General features: G+C 46.9%; 1 protein-coding gene across 9 annotated transcripts in view; it reads left to right on the top strand.

The window, feature by feature from the left end:
* The window catches only part of CTIF (cap binding complex dependent translation initiation factor), a 145,649-nt gene that overhangs the window by 86,752 nt on the left and 40,114 nt on the right, over positions 1 to 18,783 (top strand). The gene's annotated exons all lie outside the window — the stretch shown is intronic.

The raw sequence follows: 18,783 nt of genomic DNA, 5'->3' as shown, positions 1-18,783 counted from the left end.
GCTGGGGATCACAGCCAGCCTCAGGTGAAGGACCATCACCTCTAGCTGTGACTGAGCTTTGTGTTGTCTCCTGTGGGAATCCAGAGCTTCCCTCTGGCTGCCCTGGGACCCTGGCAGGGGTCAGGAACCCCCCTGTACAGATCCCCAAGAGGCACTGTCTCTGATCTCTGTCCATGGAAAAGAGTTTTCAATCTTACAGGATGAATTACAAGCTCTGAGTGTTTGATATCAGTAATAATTAAGTGTGGCACGGGTGCAAAAGTAAAATTTTAGGGTTCTAGGTGAGGGGTCCAAAGGGGACAAGATGGAGCAATTGGGTGTGCCTTGTCCTTTTTCTCCTTCTTCATGCCCTCCATGTTTCACTGTGGTGTTGGCATTTTTCTGTTGGTTCAGGCTGGGGACACACTGTCCAACGTAGGTGACAGATATTGGCACGTTATTGTAAATCCAGCACAGGTAGTTTGTGGTATATAATGTTTGTACCATCCCACTGAGGGCAGAGCCCCACACGCTGCCCTGCAGGACAGAGCTGCGGCAGGGCAGCAGAACATGTTAGAGATAAACAGAATAAACAACCTTGAAACCAGCACAGATGAATTATGGCTTCTGCTTTGGCAGCGGGGCAGAAAGACAGAGACTTTCTACAATCTCAGGATCATCAATACCACAGATTCCGACAGTCTCCTCCTTCTCCTGTTGGATGAGATTTTAAGAGGGGTGTTTCTGCACCTGGGAAGTCCATCCTACATAAAGCCCCTGTGTGGGGAGCTGCAGCAGAAGGCTGCACAGATGCTCCTGGCTCATACATGGAGGGAAGGGTTGGGAGCAAGGAGGTTCAGGAGCTCTCCCCATCTCCTTTGAGCATGCCACAAATACTTAAAGATTTCAAGAACAGAATTACAGAAATGTCCCCAAGTTTTCTCTAGCATTGTCTCACTTTATTTACTTCCTTGCATTAACTTGGCTTTGCACTTAAATGATCAGGAAAAAACAGTCTGGATTATTTTTTTCTGTGTGTATGTGTTTTCTGGACTTAATTAGATTCAGAGCTGAGGGAGGCAGAAATATCCTCCTTCCCTGGAGAGCCCCGGGTGGCTGTCAGGGTTTCCTCTTCCTGGAGCAGGAGGGTTGTGTAAGCACCATGACCCTCCTGCTGACACCCACGCCATGCACTGGGTTATCTGGGGTGAGCTCACGAGTGGGCATCCCTGTCCCAACTCCCCAGTCAGGGCCTGCACTGCTGAGAAACCTCCTGGGGCTCATCCTAGCCCAGCCGTGTGGCCCTGGCCTGGGGCTTCCAAGGAGGTGGTTCTGCCTGGGGACAGCCCAAAGGATGGTCATGGTGGGCTCAGGGCCAGGCAGGGAACGTCCCATATCCGCTGGCGGCTCCGCTGAGGAGCGTAGGCAAACTGTGATATACTTCTTTTCCCATTATATTTAATTTTACAGATCCTCAGGGACACTCAACCACCTACAGTGATTAGTTCGACTGATTAAGCTGCTTTTCCTCTTGTGACAAACTCCTTTTGTGAAGGGTTTTCAATAGCCATACTGCTCGGGACATTGTTCCTGTACAATTTCCTTTCAAAACACCATAAAGGCACTCTACTGCTTCACCCTGTTGTAAAACACCACAGGAATCATCTTGACCCAGCTTGCTCCTTCAAGGGCAAGATCTCCTCATCCAGGGGCAAGATACAGGCTCGGTGGGAGCTGCAGGACCATGTGGTTCTGGAGTGAGATGGAGCCCTGAGCAAGGGGGATTTAGGATGAGATAAAATGGAAAGCAAAAGTTTTCTGCCTTCTTTTTTTCCTTCTGTTTTTTAATAAGAGGATCCAGATTCACCCAGGGAAGTGAAGGATAAATAAACTTGAGAGGTCAGAGAAGGAAATGCTGCTTCATATGTGTCATCTGGTTCAGCCTTGCCTGGCAGAGGCTGGGGGAGGATGCAGATGCTCTCAAGGTACCCAGGGGTTCAAGATGCAGGGGCAGAAGGGCAGTTTGTGCTGAAGAAAAATGCTGCTGTGAGCAGCAAGTGGGTAAAACTGGACATTTAACTAAGACTGGAAGTCAGAAGAAGGTCTGGTTGACACCAAGGGCGTAACAGATGGAGGGAACTGGAGGGAGTTGCAGCATCACAAAGTCATTCCCCCCTGTGCTTGTAGTTATTCCCATGCCCTCTCATGAGGCTGTTGGGTAGGACCTGTTGCCAGTTGGATCTGGTTCGTCCAGCAGCTGCTCTGTAGGTGAGGTGATGATGGAGCAGGGCAGAGATGGTATCAGGAAGGGTCAAGCAGGAGCACTTTGGACCTGCAAAGCCACCCTGGCCAGACATGGTGGCAACACCCTGCCCCACTGCCCTTCCTTCCAGGAGCTGAGGAGAAGGCTCTGCCAGGGGTCACAGCACAGACTCCCCTCCTGGGGGGAGGAGGTTTTTGAGAACAGAGCCTGCACTGGGCTCACCATTGAAGGAATAATCCTCAAATCATCAAAAATCCACCTCCTGACACCCAGTGGACATGCAGCTGATGTGACTCAGCTGTGGGTGGAGCTGCTGGGCAGAACTGCAGCTTCTTGTCAGGAGAGAACACTTGGAGGTGAGGTCTGGAGGGTCTTTGGCTCCCTCAAAACCTTTTGCTGCCTTTAACCATGGTTCAGTGAGCAGGATACAGCATGGCAAAGGGCAGTGGCTTTAAACTGCCAGAGGGCAGGATTAAATTGGGTATTGAGAAGGAATTCTTGACTGTGAGGGTGGGGAGGGCCTGGCACAGGGTGCCCAGAGCAGCTGTGGCTGTCCCATCCCTGGAAGTGTTCAAGGACAGGTTGGATGGGGCTTGGAACAACCTGGGACAGTGGAAGGTGCCTCTGCCCATGGCAGGGACAGAGCAAGGTGAGCCTAAAGGTCCCTTCCAACTGGACCCATTCTAACATTCTGTGATATCCCTGTGCAGTAATCTGAGCCCTGGTACCTACAGGGCACAGATGATTCAACAGCTCTGCAAAAGCCATCTGAAGTTCAGCCAAATTTATATCTAGCATCAGTCCTGGGCCAACTTAGAGTGACTCACCTGCCCCACCACCATCCTCAGAGCTGCACACGTGGGGTCCTCCCATCATCCAGTGGTCCATGTAAAACACCAGGAGCAGTGAGGTGGAGCAGTTGGCATTTAGCATCCACTGGGGAATTTGTTTTGCCTGTCACTCATTTCTCAAGCTGTGGCAGGCTGAGTAGAGGTTCTTCACCCAGCTGCTCTCGTTTCTGCTGTTGTGGGCAGCACTGAGGCCTTACATGTTTGGGGGCATCAGTGAAAATATGCCCAGCCATGCTTCACCCCCAAGGGCTGGTGGTGTGGCCACCATCCTGCTGGCAGAGCACACCACAGAAGGGGTGCTGTGCTCACAGCTCCTTTTCTGATGCTGGCAGCACCCAAAAGGATTCTGCATTTTATGCATGTACAAGGACAAAGCACTTCTGTAAAAGTCAGAGAGCTCTTTGGGCTTGGCACTAATGGCAAGATAAACCTTTGTGAGTTCAACAGGACATGGTGCTTGTGAGCGGGATGTCCATTGCTGTTCTCCATATCTGATCTGTCCTCCTTGTGTTCTGAGCTAAAGACCCATGCAGAAGGGTTAAAAGACAACCATCTAAGCAAAATTTATCCTTTCCTTTAATTGTTCCTGTTTTTCTAATGCCAGGAGGCAGTGGCAGGAGCAAGCTGGGTGCATTTCCCAGCTGCAGGGTTGCCACCTCTCTATTGAGAGTGGCTTTGTCATTATATAAAAACTCTAAAACACAAGACCTTTTATATCCATTTTTTCTTCACAGTCTTGGTGACTGAAGTGACCCCTGTCCCACAGACTAAATTTAACCCAAATAGCCAAGCCACAAATAGACTTTATGGCATCAGGAGGCTTTTGCAGGTTGTTTTTATCCATCTCTGCCACTGCTTGAAAGACTTGATGTACCACCAGCATGTTACTGCTATGAAACATCGATAGAAACATATGGCCTGATGCACAGGCTCAGGGTCTTATGATGTTGCTTCACCAAAAGCAAAATAATTGCTCCAGCAAAAAAAATCCAAAAGTTCAGATTGTGACTGCGGTGGAAGTTATGGTGGAGGTGGTTTTTATGAAAACTCAGTATTTTCTAGGTATCTTTTTACTGTGTGGTATCAGGGGCTGGTCTGGAAGTCAATAAGTTGTTGTCACTGATGGCTCTTCACACGTGTTCCAGGACAGGCTTGGAGCAGCCTGGTCTGGTGGAAAGTGTCCCTGCCCATGGCAGGGGTGGAGAAATGTGATCTTGAAAAGCCCCTTCCAACCCAAACCATTGTGTCATTCTATAATTTTTCTAAGCATTTTGAAGTGGGAACAGGAGCCTATGGTGGCTTTACAACTGTGCAGGAGATTAGGAGAGCAGCCACTCTTAAATCCAAGGCTTTGCAGGGAACATAGGAAACCTCATTCCGTGTTCACCTTTATTGGAGATTGCTGGGCTTCACCTCCATGCTATTTCAGCTTGTCTCAAACTCCATGCAAGGAGCTGTGAGACACCAGACCTTATACCAGCACCAAAATGGCTGGAAGCCAAACAAGATGCTGTAAGGCATCTCCATGTCACTGCCAGCTGGATCCCACTGCGTGTGTCCATGACTATGTTGACCAGATATGAACTGGAGGCCCAACTTCCCATTGTGCTCAGAGGGGATGTGTTCAGTGAAGTTTGGAGGATGCTTCACCCCCACATAAGAAAAGTTAGCCTGTTCATCTTATAGAGAACATATTTCCTTGCTTTATTTTGCCTTCCTATGTTGACCAGAACCAAGGAAGTCTGAAAAACAAAGAGAGGTGGGAGGAGTTGAGCCAAAAGACCTCACACTGGAGGGAGTGCTGGGACAAGGATTTTTTTCTGGGCTCTCTTCAGCAAGAACAGACACTCGAGACTGGGCATCCCAGTGTCAGTTGGATTGAGCCTTTCATTAGAAGGGCCTGTAGTGGTAGGACAAAGAGGAATGAGTTCACACTGGCAGAGGGCAAGGTTGGGTGGGCTATTGGGAAGGAATTGTTCCCAGTGAGGGTAGTGAGACCTGTCACAAGCTGCCAGAGAAGCTGTATCTGCCCTGGAAATGTCCATGGCCAGGTTGGATGGGGCTTCCTTGGGGTGGTGGAAGATGTCCCTGCACGTGGCAGGAGGTAGAATGGGATGATCTGTAAGGTCCCTTCCAACCCACCCCTATGTTGTATGTGAAGTAAGTACCTGCACCCTTGTTCTTTTTCTTACCTCTTTTAAGACCAAATATAACTCAACACATCAATCACAAAACATACAGTGAATTAAAAAGAGACAGATGAGATAGGAGAGAGGCGCTGGTGACACTTCTGAGATCTGCCAGCCCAACTGGCTTGGTGCTGCTGACAAGATTGAACACCAGTCACTGCTCTCTCAGCAGCCTGAGTGAGGTGAGGAGTAGCCTTTTCTTGCCCTTGTTTTTTTAACAAACTGCTGTCAGCAGAACTGTTGTCACCACAGGTGGAAAGGTGTAGCACTGAACCCCTTAAAGGCTACAACCCCTAGCTCACTGTCACATCCATTATCAATTTGCACCTTCTTCCAGAAGAGGTAGCATCTTCTTTCTTCTGATTGAGAGCTGGTAGGTAAATGTCCAGATGTCCAGTTGATTCATCTGGTATATCCTAAGGTAGAAACAGGTAACTGTAGGGGTCTGAGGAGACCCCTGGGGTGGTTTTCAGGGGGTGCATGGCTGGGGTGCTTTTTGTGCATTTCAGGCAAAATACGAGCTGACCCAAGCCCTTGGAGTTGAGTGGGATTTTGGAAAATTGGTTGATGAGCTGTGCCTAAGCTGTGTTCTGGATGTTTTTGTTCTCCCTTAAATTTGGTCCTAAGTGTAAAGACAAAATTAATGTATGATCTGAGGTGTGTTATGAACACATGAAATCTTGGGAGGATTGGTAACTGGCTCTAAGGCAGTGTGATTTGTAGTCCTATTTAAAGGACTTACTTTAAAGCTATTTTTCTAGCTTGTGTTTGAAGGACATTATTAATTCATTTTGTGTGAAAATCTGCTCCTCTGCACTCATTTGTACCTAATTCTGTGTTCTCAGGCATCATCTTCTTTTCTGCTGTTTCCTTTCTTATAAAGAAATGGCTTCCCCTCTGGTTTCCTTTCCTTAATCTTGCTGAGAATTTAAAGATACACATAACCAAGCTGTCCCAGCATTTTGTCTCATAAAGACTTGTTTTCCCGATGGAACTTAACCAAAATAAGTCTCCACACTTCTTCCCACAAACATCCCATTGGCAAGTCAAGAGGCTGGGATGCATGCTCTTCAGGCCAGGTAGTTCTTGTTCTGGAAAGATAAAGAGTATCCCAGCCATCCCTCAGGAATGTGACATGCAAGGTATTTGTTTGAAAACTCCTTACAATCAGCTGACAGCCCAAATTCCTGCAGTTTTCATGCTGTCTTGAAGGGGTTGCACTATTTCCAGAGCCAGTCCATTCATGGCCAGCGCTAAGGCTCCTCTCACAAATAAAATAGTCACAGGAGTGGCTCTCACTCTGGGTTGGAAGATTTCAAGTTATATTGGGTGAAGGCAAAGGTGAACATGTTTTATGGCTGGCATGAATGTGTCAGTTTTAAGGCTGTGAAATTTTGGAAGAGCCTTAGAAACCCATTCCCAGAGGTCAACAGGACAAAGCTCTCCTGCTGAGAGAGTGAATAGAAATGAGTTCATAATTACAGAGTATAGTAGCTTTTTCACCAATTTAATTGAGGTTTTTCAGAAAGGAAGAGAACTTAAAACAATACAGAAATGTCTTTTGTTCTTTCAGGGCCATTTGCTGACGGCTTTGCAGTAAGAGGAGAGGATGTTTATTAAAAACAACAATATCAAGACTTTATTTTAGGGTGAAGAGGCATTCCTAGCTGGAAAATATGAAATCCTTGAGATGAACTGGTTACTCTCTGAAAATTAGCACTGAGCTAAATTATTTGCAGCACATTGCTGAACTTCTGTTGGAACAAAAGAAAGAGAGAAGAAGGGAAGGAATTGAAGAAGTTGAAACCCTCCTTTCCTTCTCAGTAGGATTTCCAAATCAAATTAATGAGATTTAACAGCATGTGGATCTGAACCCTTGAAGCATCATCTGGAAGTCAGGGGTTTATTCCTCATCCTTATGCTTCTGTCTTCTCCATGTCCTCCTGGGAGCTGATGCAGCTTCCTGGAGGGGACATTGGGGTGCAGAGGGAACACCCCAACCCAAACAGGGGTGTCACAGCCCTCTGTGCTGAGCAGGCTGTTGGGGAGTTGAGCCAGAGTAGTGGTAGCTGTGAAAAGCTGCCTCTTCTCCAAGAGAAGCAAATGCAGGAGCAATATTTTCTTTTCTTTTTAAGGACAAAAGTAAGTCTGGTGGTGTACTTGCCTGCAATGGAAAATAGCATAGCAATACTAGCATCTAGATCCACCATAGTGTTTAGAATGTAATGATGCAAGAAACTCTTCTAAGCAGCTGAAAGCACCTAAGCAGAGATGTTAAAATAATATCTGCAGTTCTGCCTAATATTTAGAAGCTTTGAACCAGTGATGAAGGACAAGTCATGTTTTCAGGAATAAATGCAATAAAGGGTGCATCTCTGAAAGGAATCACAGAATTGTTTGGGTTGGAAGGAACCTTGAAAACCACCTCGTTACAACCCCCCTTCCACTATTCCAGGCTGCTCCAAGCGCCATCCAGCCTGGCCCTAGGCACTTCCAGGGATTCAGGGACAGCCACAGCTTCTCTGGGCACCCTGTGCCAGGGCCTCCCCACCCTCACAGTCAATAATTTCTTTCTAATACCTAATTTGAATATCTTCTCCTTTAATTTAAAATTAATCCCCCTTGTCCTAATCATTGAATATGTCAAAATAGAGGGATCCCGAAAGGATCATCAAGTCCAACTCCCTGCTTCTCACAGTACTACCTAAAACTAAACCACCTGACTAAAAAAGCTGCACTAGCTGAAGCTGAGCCTCCTCTAGAACAAGATGAAGAGCTCCTTAATGTAGTGCTGGTCCTTTGTGATAAGTCTCCTCAAGGAAATAAGTGTTCATACTCGTGGCAGTCCCAGCAGTGGGTGCTTGCCCTGCCTGCCTGAGCAGAGCTGGTGGTGGCAGGACCAGAGCCGAGGGGCTGGCAGAAGTAGTTTAGAGACAGATCATCATTTTGGTTTGATTTTCTGCAACATCACTGGGAGTTATTGAGCTAAATTAATTCTTGGGGCTGCAGGTCCCCACAGGACAATACCAACCCAGCAGTTTGTTCCTAGCAGGGCTCAGCTGGGTGATTGTGTTACCGCAGCCTAATGAATTACAGTGCGCGAGCAGGCAGATGTATCGCCCACGTGTGCCGCTGGCTGTGCCTTTCAGCTGGGACATCACTCCCTTATCTTGTGTTTGCCATGCCATCCTGCATCAGCAGAGTTCTTAACTTGCTGTTAGATGTGCTGGAGCTGGACTGGAGGGCCCTAAGAGCAAGAGGAGAGAGAGGTGTGATGGGTCACCCAGGGCCACCTGGCTTGGTGGGCACCAGGAGGAGGGTGAGAGGAACATGCAATGCTGCTTTCCAGTGCTCTCTCCTTCTTAATGGTTGGACTTGATGACCTTAAGGTTTCTTTCCCATGTAAGTATTGAATGGCTGCAAGAAAGTCTCTACAGAGCCTTCTCCATGCTGAACAACCCCAACTCTCTAAGCCTTTCCTCCTAAGAGAGATGATCCAGAGCCCTCTGAGCAATTTTTGGTCCTCCTCCTGGGACACCTTCGTCATCTTCAAAGAATCTTAGAATAGTTTGGTCTGGGAGGGGCTTTAAAGATCATCCTGTTCAACCCCCTGCCATGGGCAGGGACACCTTCCCCTTTCCTAGGTTGCTCCAAGCCCCATCCAGCCTGGCCTCGGACACTTCCAGGGGTCCAGGGGCAGCCACAGCTTCTCTGGGAAACTTGTGCTGGGCCTTCCTCACCCTCACAGAAATAATTTCTTCCTAACAGCTGATCTAAATCTCCCCTTTTTAAGTTTAAATCCATTCCCCCTTATCCTATTCCTGTCTGTCTAACAAGTCACTCTCTTGTTTTTATAAGCACTCTTTAAGTACTGGAAATGAGCAGTGAGTTCTCCCTTAAGCCTCTTTTCTCGAGGTGAACGTAGCCAGTTTCCCTAACCTGTCTCCAGAGCAGAGGGGCTCCAGCCCTCAGAGCATCTCCATGGCCTCTTCTGGACTCAATTCATCAGGGCCATGTCTTTGATATTGCTTGTATTGGTGTTGCTTTGGTAGCTGATGGTGTGATTTATTTATTTTTACCCAACATGTGAGGAAGGTCTTCATTGTGGGTGCAGGCATGGGGTATAGGACAGGTCCCAGAGAAAGAATGCCCAAGCCATCCCCAGGGCAGACAGCCAGAGAGATGGACAACAAAACACCTCATCAGTGTTTCACCAGCCTCAAGGTGCCTTTTGGCAAAGGACTGCTCTCAGCATCTGCCCTTCAGCTGTGAGGAAACTGAGGTGGAAAGGTGGAAAGAGTCTCTAGCTCGACCTTCCCCTACTGCAGACCTTACAGTGAACCTGTGGCCACCAGATCCTCCTGTGTGTGAGCCCTGCCACCCATGGGCAGGCCCTGCAGGGCTTCTCTCTCAGTGTCACACAGTGCAAAACACGTCTGACTACGTGATGCTGTGTCAGCCGGCCAGAATTGAGGGAAGGAAATATAGCGGCAGGTTCCTCTGCACTAGGAAACCGATCTGTTATTCAAATGGCTTTCTCTTTGGTGGAGTGTTTCCGGCACAGCTCCTCAGCACTGGAAATGGGTTTATCCATCTACACCTTGTGTTCCAGCATGAGTTTGTGGAGGTGTTGTCAGCAGCTGGCTTGCTGGAGTGAATATGAGGTTAAATAACTTGTTTCTTTCTCGTGCTTTCCATCCTCAAGTATAAATGTGCCACTGCCTTGGAGTGAGCACCCAAAGCTGCTGAATTCCTCCCCACAGTATCTGGCAGCTGAGCTCAGAGGTAAGGGCAGGCACAGGTTGGTACTTTCAGTGGGTATAAATTACAGTCTTTATGGTGCCCACTGTCTCATACGATGTCCTTCAATGAAATTAATTTGAAGAAACCCAGCAGCACTTCAGTGCTGTGCTTGCATGGTTTGATGACTTCCAGTTTTTGGCCAGAGCAAGTAGCCACCCTCTCAGGAAAAGAGCATCTTCCACCCATTTCTTCTCCCTGCAAGCCCAAGCTGGGGACATTGGCCCTGGGGACCTGGGAGGTAGCAACAAGCTGAAGCTCTGCAGGGCCTCCTGGCATGGTTAGTGTGTGAAGAAGTTGCCAACTTAAGTTGTTTGGGCTCTTGTTGCAGGAACAATATTTCTGTCTGACCCCAGTTAGCAACTGATGTTTGCAAAATAAAGAAGTCAAGGCACTGTAAATACTTTCCATTCCGGCTCTTGTCTCAGCCCAAAATATTAGTATTAAAAATATTGCATCTATTATATGCAGCTAATATCTCTGCTGGCACATAAATCACCCAGGGATTTTTCATCCCCATATTAAAAAAAAAAAAGTAACTGTGCTCTATTTTTGGTTGTTAACTGTTTTGTTTCCATTTATTCCTACTACAGCCACAGCAGTCTGTCTCCAAGGGACCATCTGTGGGAAAGAGAGTTCCTAGATTGATTCAGAAGGTGTCAGGGTCATTGACAGGCATGAAGGCGCTGAGTCTCTGCTCTTTCTCTGATAATGTCTTTATTTAGCGTGACAGCCTCCAGGGCACGAGTGGACAACAGGCTTCTTTCTTTCCTTTAAACTAACATTGCTCCAGCCATTCCCAGCATTGTGCAGATGCTATGGATCTTCCTGATTTCCTGGTTAAAGCTGGGGGTGCAGGTCCCCAAGCAGCAAGGGCCAGCAGCTACGTGACATCAAGCTGCAGAAGGTGGCCCAGATCTGTGCCTCCTCCGGGCAGTGTGTTCCCATCCAAACCGACAAGTGAAAACTCATCCAAGAGAAATTAAGTTTTGGGAGTGAATCAGACCCTGGCACAGCTTAGCAATTCTGTGGGAGTGTTAGGGGCAGCATGAGAGAGGACACGGGAGTGGGGTCAGGAGCAGAGAACTCCTCTTGTTGAAGGTGACCCTGCTCATTGCAGAGAGTTGGCTAAATGACCTGTAAAAGGCCCCTTCCAACTCAAACCATCTATAATTCTATGAACTCCTCTTTTGACAGTGCAACAGAGTTAAGTAAACATTCAGGAAACAGCTTAGGATTGTCACTGGATTGCAATAAATCAATTTCTGGATCAATCCTGGCTCCCAGATCTCTACATTAAATGCTATAGGCTGCTGCATCTTGTTTAAATAATTAAGTTTAATGTGTTTAATAAAGGATTCTGGCACACCTAAGTCCGAAGCATCTCTGCAGCTTGGGTTGATGTTTTACTGGGTCCCTGTGTCGGAAGTAATTGCTTGCCATTGGCTTTGGGTCATCTCATATGTCTGGACAGCTGTCAGGAGATCCTGTCAAATCTTGCCTCAGCTCCTACAGGAAAGACATTTATTTCTTCACTAGAAAGCACTGGTATAAATAGGATATGGAAAAAAAAAAAAAGCCCTAGGATGTCTCCTTGCTGCAGGTCAAAGAGGCACAGGGGTCTAAAGGAAGACAGCTGAACACAAAGGCAGCAGGTGGAGGCTCATTGTACTATTTAGGATGTGTCTTGGGGGACAGACCACAGAGGATGGTGGTGGGCTGTGTCTGTGCATCTTGGCGTGGGTTTAAAGTTTATATCTCTTGGAGGATTATCAGATCTTGGGTTAACTGATCAGTCTGGGTGTATTTTTAAAGAAGGCAGCCTGGAGTCTGAAGTATAAGCTCTTTTATTGCCAAGTAGTAAAAGATGATTCCATATTCATTCAAGCCACATTCTTACCAGTAGTCCAGGATCTGTTTGTGTTTGGGAAACATTGTGTACTGTGGTCGTGTCTTAATTTAAACTGTTTTGTCTAAACTGGACTCAGTTCCTTGTCACTGTGTTTTCCAATGGTTTTTATGTAATTTTTGCAATCTTGTTTGCAGTACTCTGAGAATCCAACAACGTAATTCCAAGTAATGTAGTTTATGAAGAGAGTAATTTCCAAGCAATTTCTACATGAAATCACAGCAGTGATTTCTACACCAGTCACAGCAGTCAGCCTTGAAGTCCAGGAGATGCCTTCCTAACCCGTTGCCCACTCTGTGCAACAAAGGCCACTATCTTGACATCCCTCATGATTTGTGGGAGATCCAGCAAAGCATTAAAAGAGCTGTTTCAGAGCTATCTTACATGCCATCTGTACTTGGGATATCTTTCCCAAGCTGGTGTTGCAAAACAGCTCCTTGAATTCCTCCTGAAGATTCATTTCCATGAAGCTTGGAAGAAAATAGCTGACTCAGGCAGCCTGTGCAGCCAAGTATTGCAGAGTGTGAGGGCTGTCCCTGGGCTTCAGCAGTGGTGAGGTTTGCTTTTCAGCGCTTCTGAGTCCATCCCAAGGGGTGTTGTGCCATGTCCCCTCACCCCAGCAGCGCTGTCTCTGCTCCTGCAACACAGTCTGCAGGCTGGTGGGCTTGTGAGTGGGGTAGGAGAAGTTGGTCATTCATCCATTTCCTTGTGAGTCAGCGGGAATTTTGGATGTAAAGACACAGCAGAATCACAGTAATACAATAGTTCAGGTTCAAAGGGACCTTTAAAGCTCATCCAGTCCCATCCCATGCCATGGGTAGGGACAGGTTCCGCTAGACCATGGTTGCTCAGAGCCCTGTCCAACCTGGCCTTGAACATTTCTGGGAGCAGGGCATCCACCACGTCTATGAGGAGCCTGTGCTGGTGTTGTACAACCATCATTGTGAAAATCAGTGCTACCATGTTGGTTTATAGTGAGTTTAATTATGCTCTAGAGGTCCAAACGAAATCATCTCTAGCAAACAAAGGCAAATGTGATGTCCAGTCCCAAAGGAAGGGTAGTCAGCAGTGATTGTACCTCAGGACCAAGGTGGTGGCAAAGAGCACTGTGCCCATGTAGGCAACTCACATGAGGGTTTCATAATGCTTTTCCCAGCAGCCAGAGACTCTGAGCCTCATCACAAACATCTCTCCCCTCACAGCATTGTTTTGGTTGGCTGTGCTTGTCTTCTGGCATTCACTGTATGTTTGTAAAGATGCATACGTGTAAGACTTAAAGTATGCACTTCATCTCAGCTGTTCAAAGATGGTTTTAAATCTTGATCACTACCATTTTGACAAGTGGACTTTCTACACTTCCAAGATGCCATGTCTGTCCAGATGACGTGGGCTCAGTCTAGCAGTTGGGGTGGTCTCTACCCCTGGTGACAGAAAGGCATGAAAGAAGTGTGAATAATTTCATTTTTGTTTTCAGGAGTGAGCATGACATCTTGTTCCCTTCTCATCTGAGAAAAATGCAAACAAAAATGAAACTGGAGCCAAGTGAAACCAGTTTGAGAGAGAAAGCCAAAGGGAAAACACAACACGAATCCTGTGTTCTTCATCCTGGTGGTTATTGCTTTCTGTGGGGTTTTGAGGTTTTTGATTAAATTGTGTGGAACCATCAAGCTTGTTTGAGTGTTTCCCATTCTCAGCCATAGCAAGGATAGGGCCAGGGCTGGGCTGTGATGCTCCCTGCTGTCAAAGCAGTACTGAGTTATCATTATCCACTCATGTGAAACATCAGAGTGCCTTTGATGGAGGTAGGCTTGCTGAAGAGTACTTCTGAGGGAAATCAGGCCTCTAGAATAGAAATTCAGACCTTTTTCCTCATTATATCAATAACAATATTCCCCAGACCTCTTGGTACCTACCTCTTGGTAGTTTTAGATGCAATAAAATTCCATCCTGTCCTAACTGGGATCCTTCAGTCCCTCCAGTTTGGACCACAACATCTCTTACATGCTCAAAGCCAGTGATGATGGATGTTTCTGCCCAAATCTCTCCACAAGTGCCTGCTGTGGGATGCCAATCCAATTGTTTGTGGTCTGGCTGGAATATGCTTAGTTAAGAAAGACTGGGCCTGGAGACATGAGTTTGTTCAGGGGATGTTTCAGAGGATTTTGCTTTTTCCTGCCCTTTCCTTCTTCAGGCTGAGTTTCCTAGGCAGCTAGCTAGTACAGCCAGAAATAACCCACATGCTAAATTGAGAATTTTACTCTTTGGTGGTGACTCTGAGAGGGTCCCTTTCCTAATTGCCCTCCCTCAATGGAAGATTGTGTTGAGATTTCCAGAAAGAAGATGAGAGAGGTGGCATGACATCCCACAGTGAGCCCCACCAGTCCTCCATTTGCAGGAGAAGCTGCTGAGTTCCTTGGGGATGCTCTGCTCCCCCAGCCTTGAGGGGTGCCATGGATAAGAGGGATCTGGGGTCATTATGGGAATGGAAGGTCCCACAGAGTCCATTCCTGCAGTAGATCCTGGAAGTCTTCCAGGGCAGGCTGGATGGGGCTTGGAGCACCCTGATGTAGTGGAAGGTGTCCCTCCCCATGGCAGGGAGGTGGAATGGAATGATCTTTAAGGTCCCTTCCAAACCAAGCCAAAGATTCTGTGATCTTAATCCATTTTTTGCAACAACCTTTGCTAGTTAGTAGCAGGTGTTTTAATAACAAAGCTGATCACGAGATACTTCCAAGACTTAGCATTATATTCCTGATCCTCACACAGAGATGAGACTCTGCCCAAGCAGACTAAAGGGTGCAGAGAAACTTATTGTCTGTCAAATGCAGTGAGAAATGTGCTCTTTCAAGCACCAGAAAGATGCAAGGAATGGAGAAGGTTGCCTGAGTGTCTGCAAGTCCATTTTAGCTGTTAATTACTGAGTGGCTCTGGCTATGCCCACCAGGTATTCTGCTCTGCACAAAAGCAGCACTAAATCAGAATTTCAGCTCTGCAAGGAGCTTATGGTGTCCTGGAAGGCTTGTGCCCTGGGGAAGTTGGCTGAGATCGAGGGCAGGTATCCAGGCAGGTTCTCCAAAGGCAGGAACCAGCATTTGCAGAGACCTGGTCCCTCAGTCCCAGGATGGGATTTCAGTCTGTTTGGCCATACAAGGTGCTCTGTGTTGTGGGAGTAAGTGTCGTAAGTGCCACGGAACAGTTCAGGTGGGAAAAGATCTCTGACTATCAAGTCCAACCATTCTCTCAGCACTGTCCAGCCCACCACTGAGCCATGTCCCCAGATGCCACATCCACACAGCTTTTAAATCTCTCTAGGGATGGTGACTCCACCACTGCCCTGGGCAGCTGTGCCAGGGCTGGACAGACCTTTCAGGAATTGCCCAAATATCCAATCTAAACCTTGCCTGGCGCAGCTTGAGGCCATTTCCTCTTGTCCTGTCCCTTGTTCCTTGAGAAAAGAGCCTGACATCCATCTGGCTGCATCCTCCTGTCAGAGCCAGGAGGTCCCTCCTGAGCCTCCTTTTCTCCAGGCTGAGCCACCTGAGCTCCCTCAGCTGCCTGCTCACCTCTCAGTGTTTGTAGGAATTGCTGAGCCAGATCTCTGTGCAGCTACCAGGAGAATGCAGGCCCACATTGTCCTCCAGCTCCCCACATGCCAGACAAATGATGGAGGCTCTCAAAAGATTCATCTCACTCATGGGGATATGGGCAAGGCTGACAGGACAGAGCAACTGTGTTTTAGACCACAGCTGTCCACGTGTCTAGAGTTATTTTCCCCTGACTTGTGCCTTCCTGCTCCTTTCCTTGGGAGCAAACTGTGTAGTAAAAACTTGCAGGAATCATGTATTTCTGAGCACGTAGGCTGGTAATCACTGAGACAGCTGAAGCCTTAGATTTGTTTGCGTAGGCTTCTCCGACAGAGCAGACATTTGTCAGATCTAAATTCTGTTGAAAGGTATCTCATTTAGTTAATTAAATAAAAAAAAAATGGGTGAAGAAACAATAGCAGAAGCAATACCATCCTATTTCCAGCTTGGCAGCCCTGACTGTCTCCCCTTGGTTTTTAGGACTTTTGCAATTTCTTTGTGACTCTCAATGTCTCTTTAGTTTCCATTTTGTCCGATGGCCAAATCCCACTGAAGTCAGGGGGAGTTTTGAACTGAATTGGAATTTGGCCTTTGAAGTGAAAATAGTTATTTAATGTTAAATGGAGTCAAGAGATAAGAAACCATTGTACTGCCCAGATGCTTTTTCTTGCAGCTGAATTATGGTTCTCTACAAGGCACTGCATCCTTATGGCTAAGGACAAGCAGAGGGGGACAGAGGAAGGATTTCCCAGTAACTGCAGCGTTTTTCTGGGGTGAATTCTTGCTTCACTGGGAGGTGTTGCTGTGTGATTCAAGCTTCAGCTTCTTCCCTTCAGCATCTCAAACCTAAAAGCCTGGGATGGGAGGTGCATTTGGGTGCTTCCCTGGGCTTGGCACATCACCCCAAGGCACCATCTTGGGACATCACCTTAAGCTGCCATCTGAGCACCTACAGCCTTCGAACAAGCACAAGGCTGTTTCCAACAACCCACAGTGGGACTGTGGCAGGACACCCAGGTCCCCATTTTGTCCTTTCCTGGGGCTCTCTTTGTCCCCAGCACCTTGAGAGCCAGCATGGGTTGTCCCAACTTCCCAGGCTTTACGATACTGTGCAGTCAAGAAAGTTTTAAGATCTGAGCCCTGTTCTCCCTGCTTTTGGCTCTTCTTCCCTGCAGATCCTATTTCTTCTTGGCTTTTCTTCTTTGCTGGGGTGTTGGGAAGATAAAAGCACACAAGTCTTTGCCTGAATGCTGGATGATTGTCTAGACCCCTGACTGCTGCCAAGTCACAGACATTGCTCCTTGTTTGCCATTCTCCTTCTTTTGCCTTTTATTTCTTGCAATTTTTTTCCCAAAACTTTTTTAACTCTGGTGTTTTCATCCTTTGGCCAGTGACTGCACAGCTTAGGTCTGTGTTTGCTCTGCTGCTTGCCATAGGGACATCACCTTTTAGCTGTCCTGTGGAAGGGGCAGGGCTGCCTGCTCTCCCCTATCCTATTGCAAGAGCCCCAAAAGGAACAATCTTGCACATTCCACATTGGCTTAACTAGGTGTTTTTTTAATCTTAAACCTTTTTTTTTCATTCATAGCTCTTAAACATTAAGGGTTTGGTTTGTAATATGTCTTTAGAAAAAAAACTGTCTCTGTGTGCATGTCTTGCAGGAATTTGTGGCCAAGTTTGGTTCCCAGCTCATTTCCAGGCATTTTCCCTTGCTTCTGAAATTTTAGCCATGTCTTTGTGCAACTTCTGTAATTTCTGTGCAATATTTACAAATTAAATAAAGTAGCAAGCTGACTGGCTTATAAGCCAAGACTTGAAGTGCAATTAAACAGTTAAACTCAGATGTCTGAGAGAAGAGCAAAACCACAGAAAGCAAAACTTTTGTACACTCGGGCCTGTGAGAGCTTAGTACCAGATAAGGTTTTTAACTAACTTTTATTTTGACATTCCCCTTTTAATAAGCATTGCTCTTTACAAAGCGGTTTAAGTGATTGCATTACTGAGAGGAAACAAATAAATGCCAGGAAAACTTGATGTGGAGAATCTGTACTCATAAAATGCTTGTAGGCTCCAGCAAACAGGAAAGCTTTTCGCATCTCCGTTTTGGTGGGTTTTTTTCCTTTTTTTTTTTTTTTAATTCCCTGCCATTCAGTTTGCAAGGAAAAAAAAAAAAAGAAAAAAAAAGAAAAAAAAAGATCAAAAGCCACACACTGAATATCTCAGAAAACTGGATGTGGTGGTCTGAGAGTAAACACAAATTTCTTCAGTGCCATGAACAAGCCTCTTCATCCTGCATTTGTTAAACATGAGCCCTCACTCATTATGGTTAAAAGCCAATTGGCCTCAGAAAATAGGTTTTGACTCCTGGGGATGCCAAGGAATACAGATTCCGTGGGCAGATGGCTTTGGCAGGCAGGGTTGGAGACTGCTGACCATTGAAATGTATTTGTGAATGGTTGCTTCCTTCATCCGAGCTCCCTTAGCTGAGCAGTGCCAGTGATGAAAATAAAACTGATTGCTGTGGAATGGGTTTAAAGTAAACACTGCTATTTATCCAGATTGGGGTGGGGGTTTGGGATGAGGAGTGAGGCTGACCAGGGGTTTTATCATGGCTACAGAACTAATACAGAGACAAACCACAGTGGTTACCACAGGGCTCAAAGCTGGTTCCTTGTTTTCGGGGCTGATACTGGGGAGATGTCATGTGAAACTCTCTAGCAGTGCTCCCAGCAGCCTTGTAAAGGCTGGCCATTAAAACATCCCACGGGCTCTCAGAGCCAAGACCAGTATCAAAGAGGCAGCAGGCAGGGGATGCCAGCATGCCTCGGTTGGCTGTTCTTGAGACCCAGCCCTGGAGAAGGCAGGCAGTGCCGGACCATCTCCACCTTAGGTGCATCCTGGATGAGGGCATTCCGGCTCTGCCTTCTCCTCTGGGGTCAGCCACGCTGCAGCCTGTTTGGAAATCTGAGATGCCTGAGACTGCCAAAGCATTTCTTCCATTCAACTCTTGTTTTTTTGGGGATTTGCCATCTCAGCTACCGCTTACAGCCAGCACTCAGGGGCTTGCTCACTCTTTCTGAGATGTTGTAGTCTCTCGAGTAAACCCTTTGGGGGCAGTTTCTCCTCTCTGTGGCTGTTGTATTTCTGTGTTATCCATTTGGAGCTCTGTACACGCAGGCCTCTCTCTGGAGGTTGTGGTCCTGCATGC

The sequence above is a fragment of the Taeniopygia guttata genome, chromosome Z (genome assembly GCF_048771995.1).
Source record: "Taeniopygia guttata chromosome Z, bTaeGut7.mat, whole genome shotgun sequence".
In the NCBI taxonomy this organism is placed as follows: domain Eukaryota; kingdom Metazoa; phylum Chordata; class Aves; order Passeriformes; family Estrildidae; genus Taeniopygia; species Taeniopygia guttata.
The sequence above is the reverse complement of the archived record's forward strand: the minus strand, read 5'-3'. Positions and strand labels throughout refer to the sequence as shown.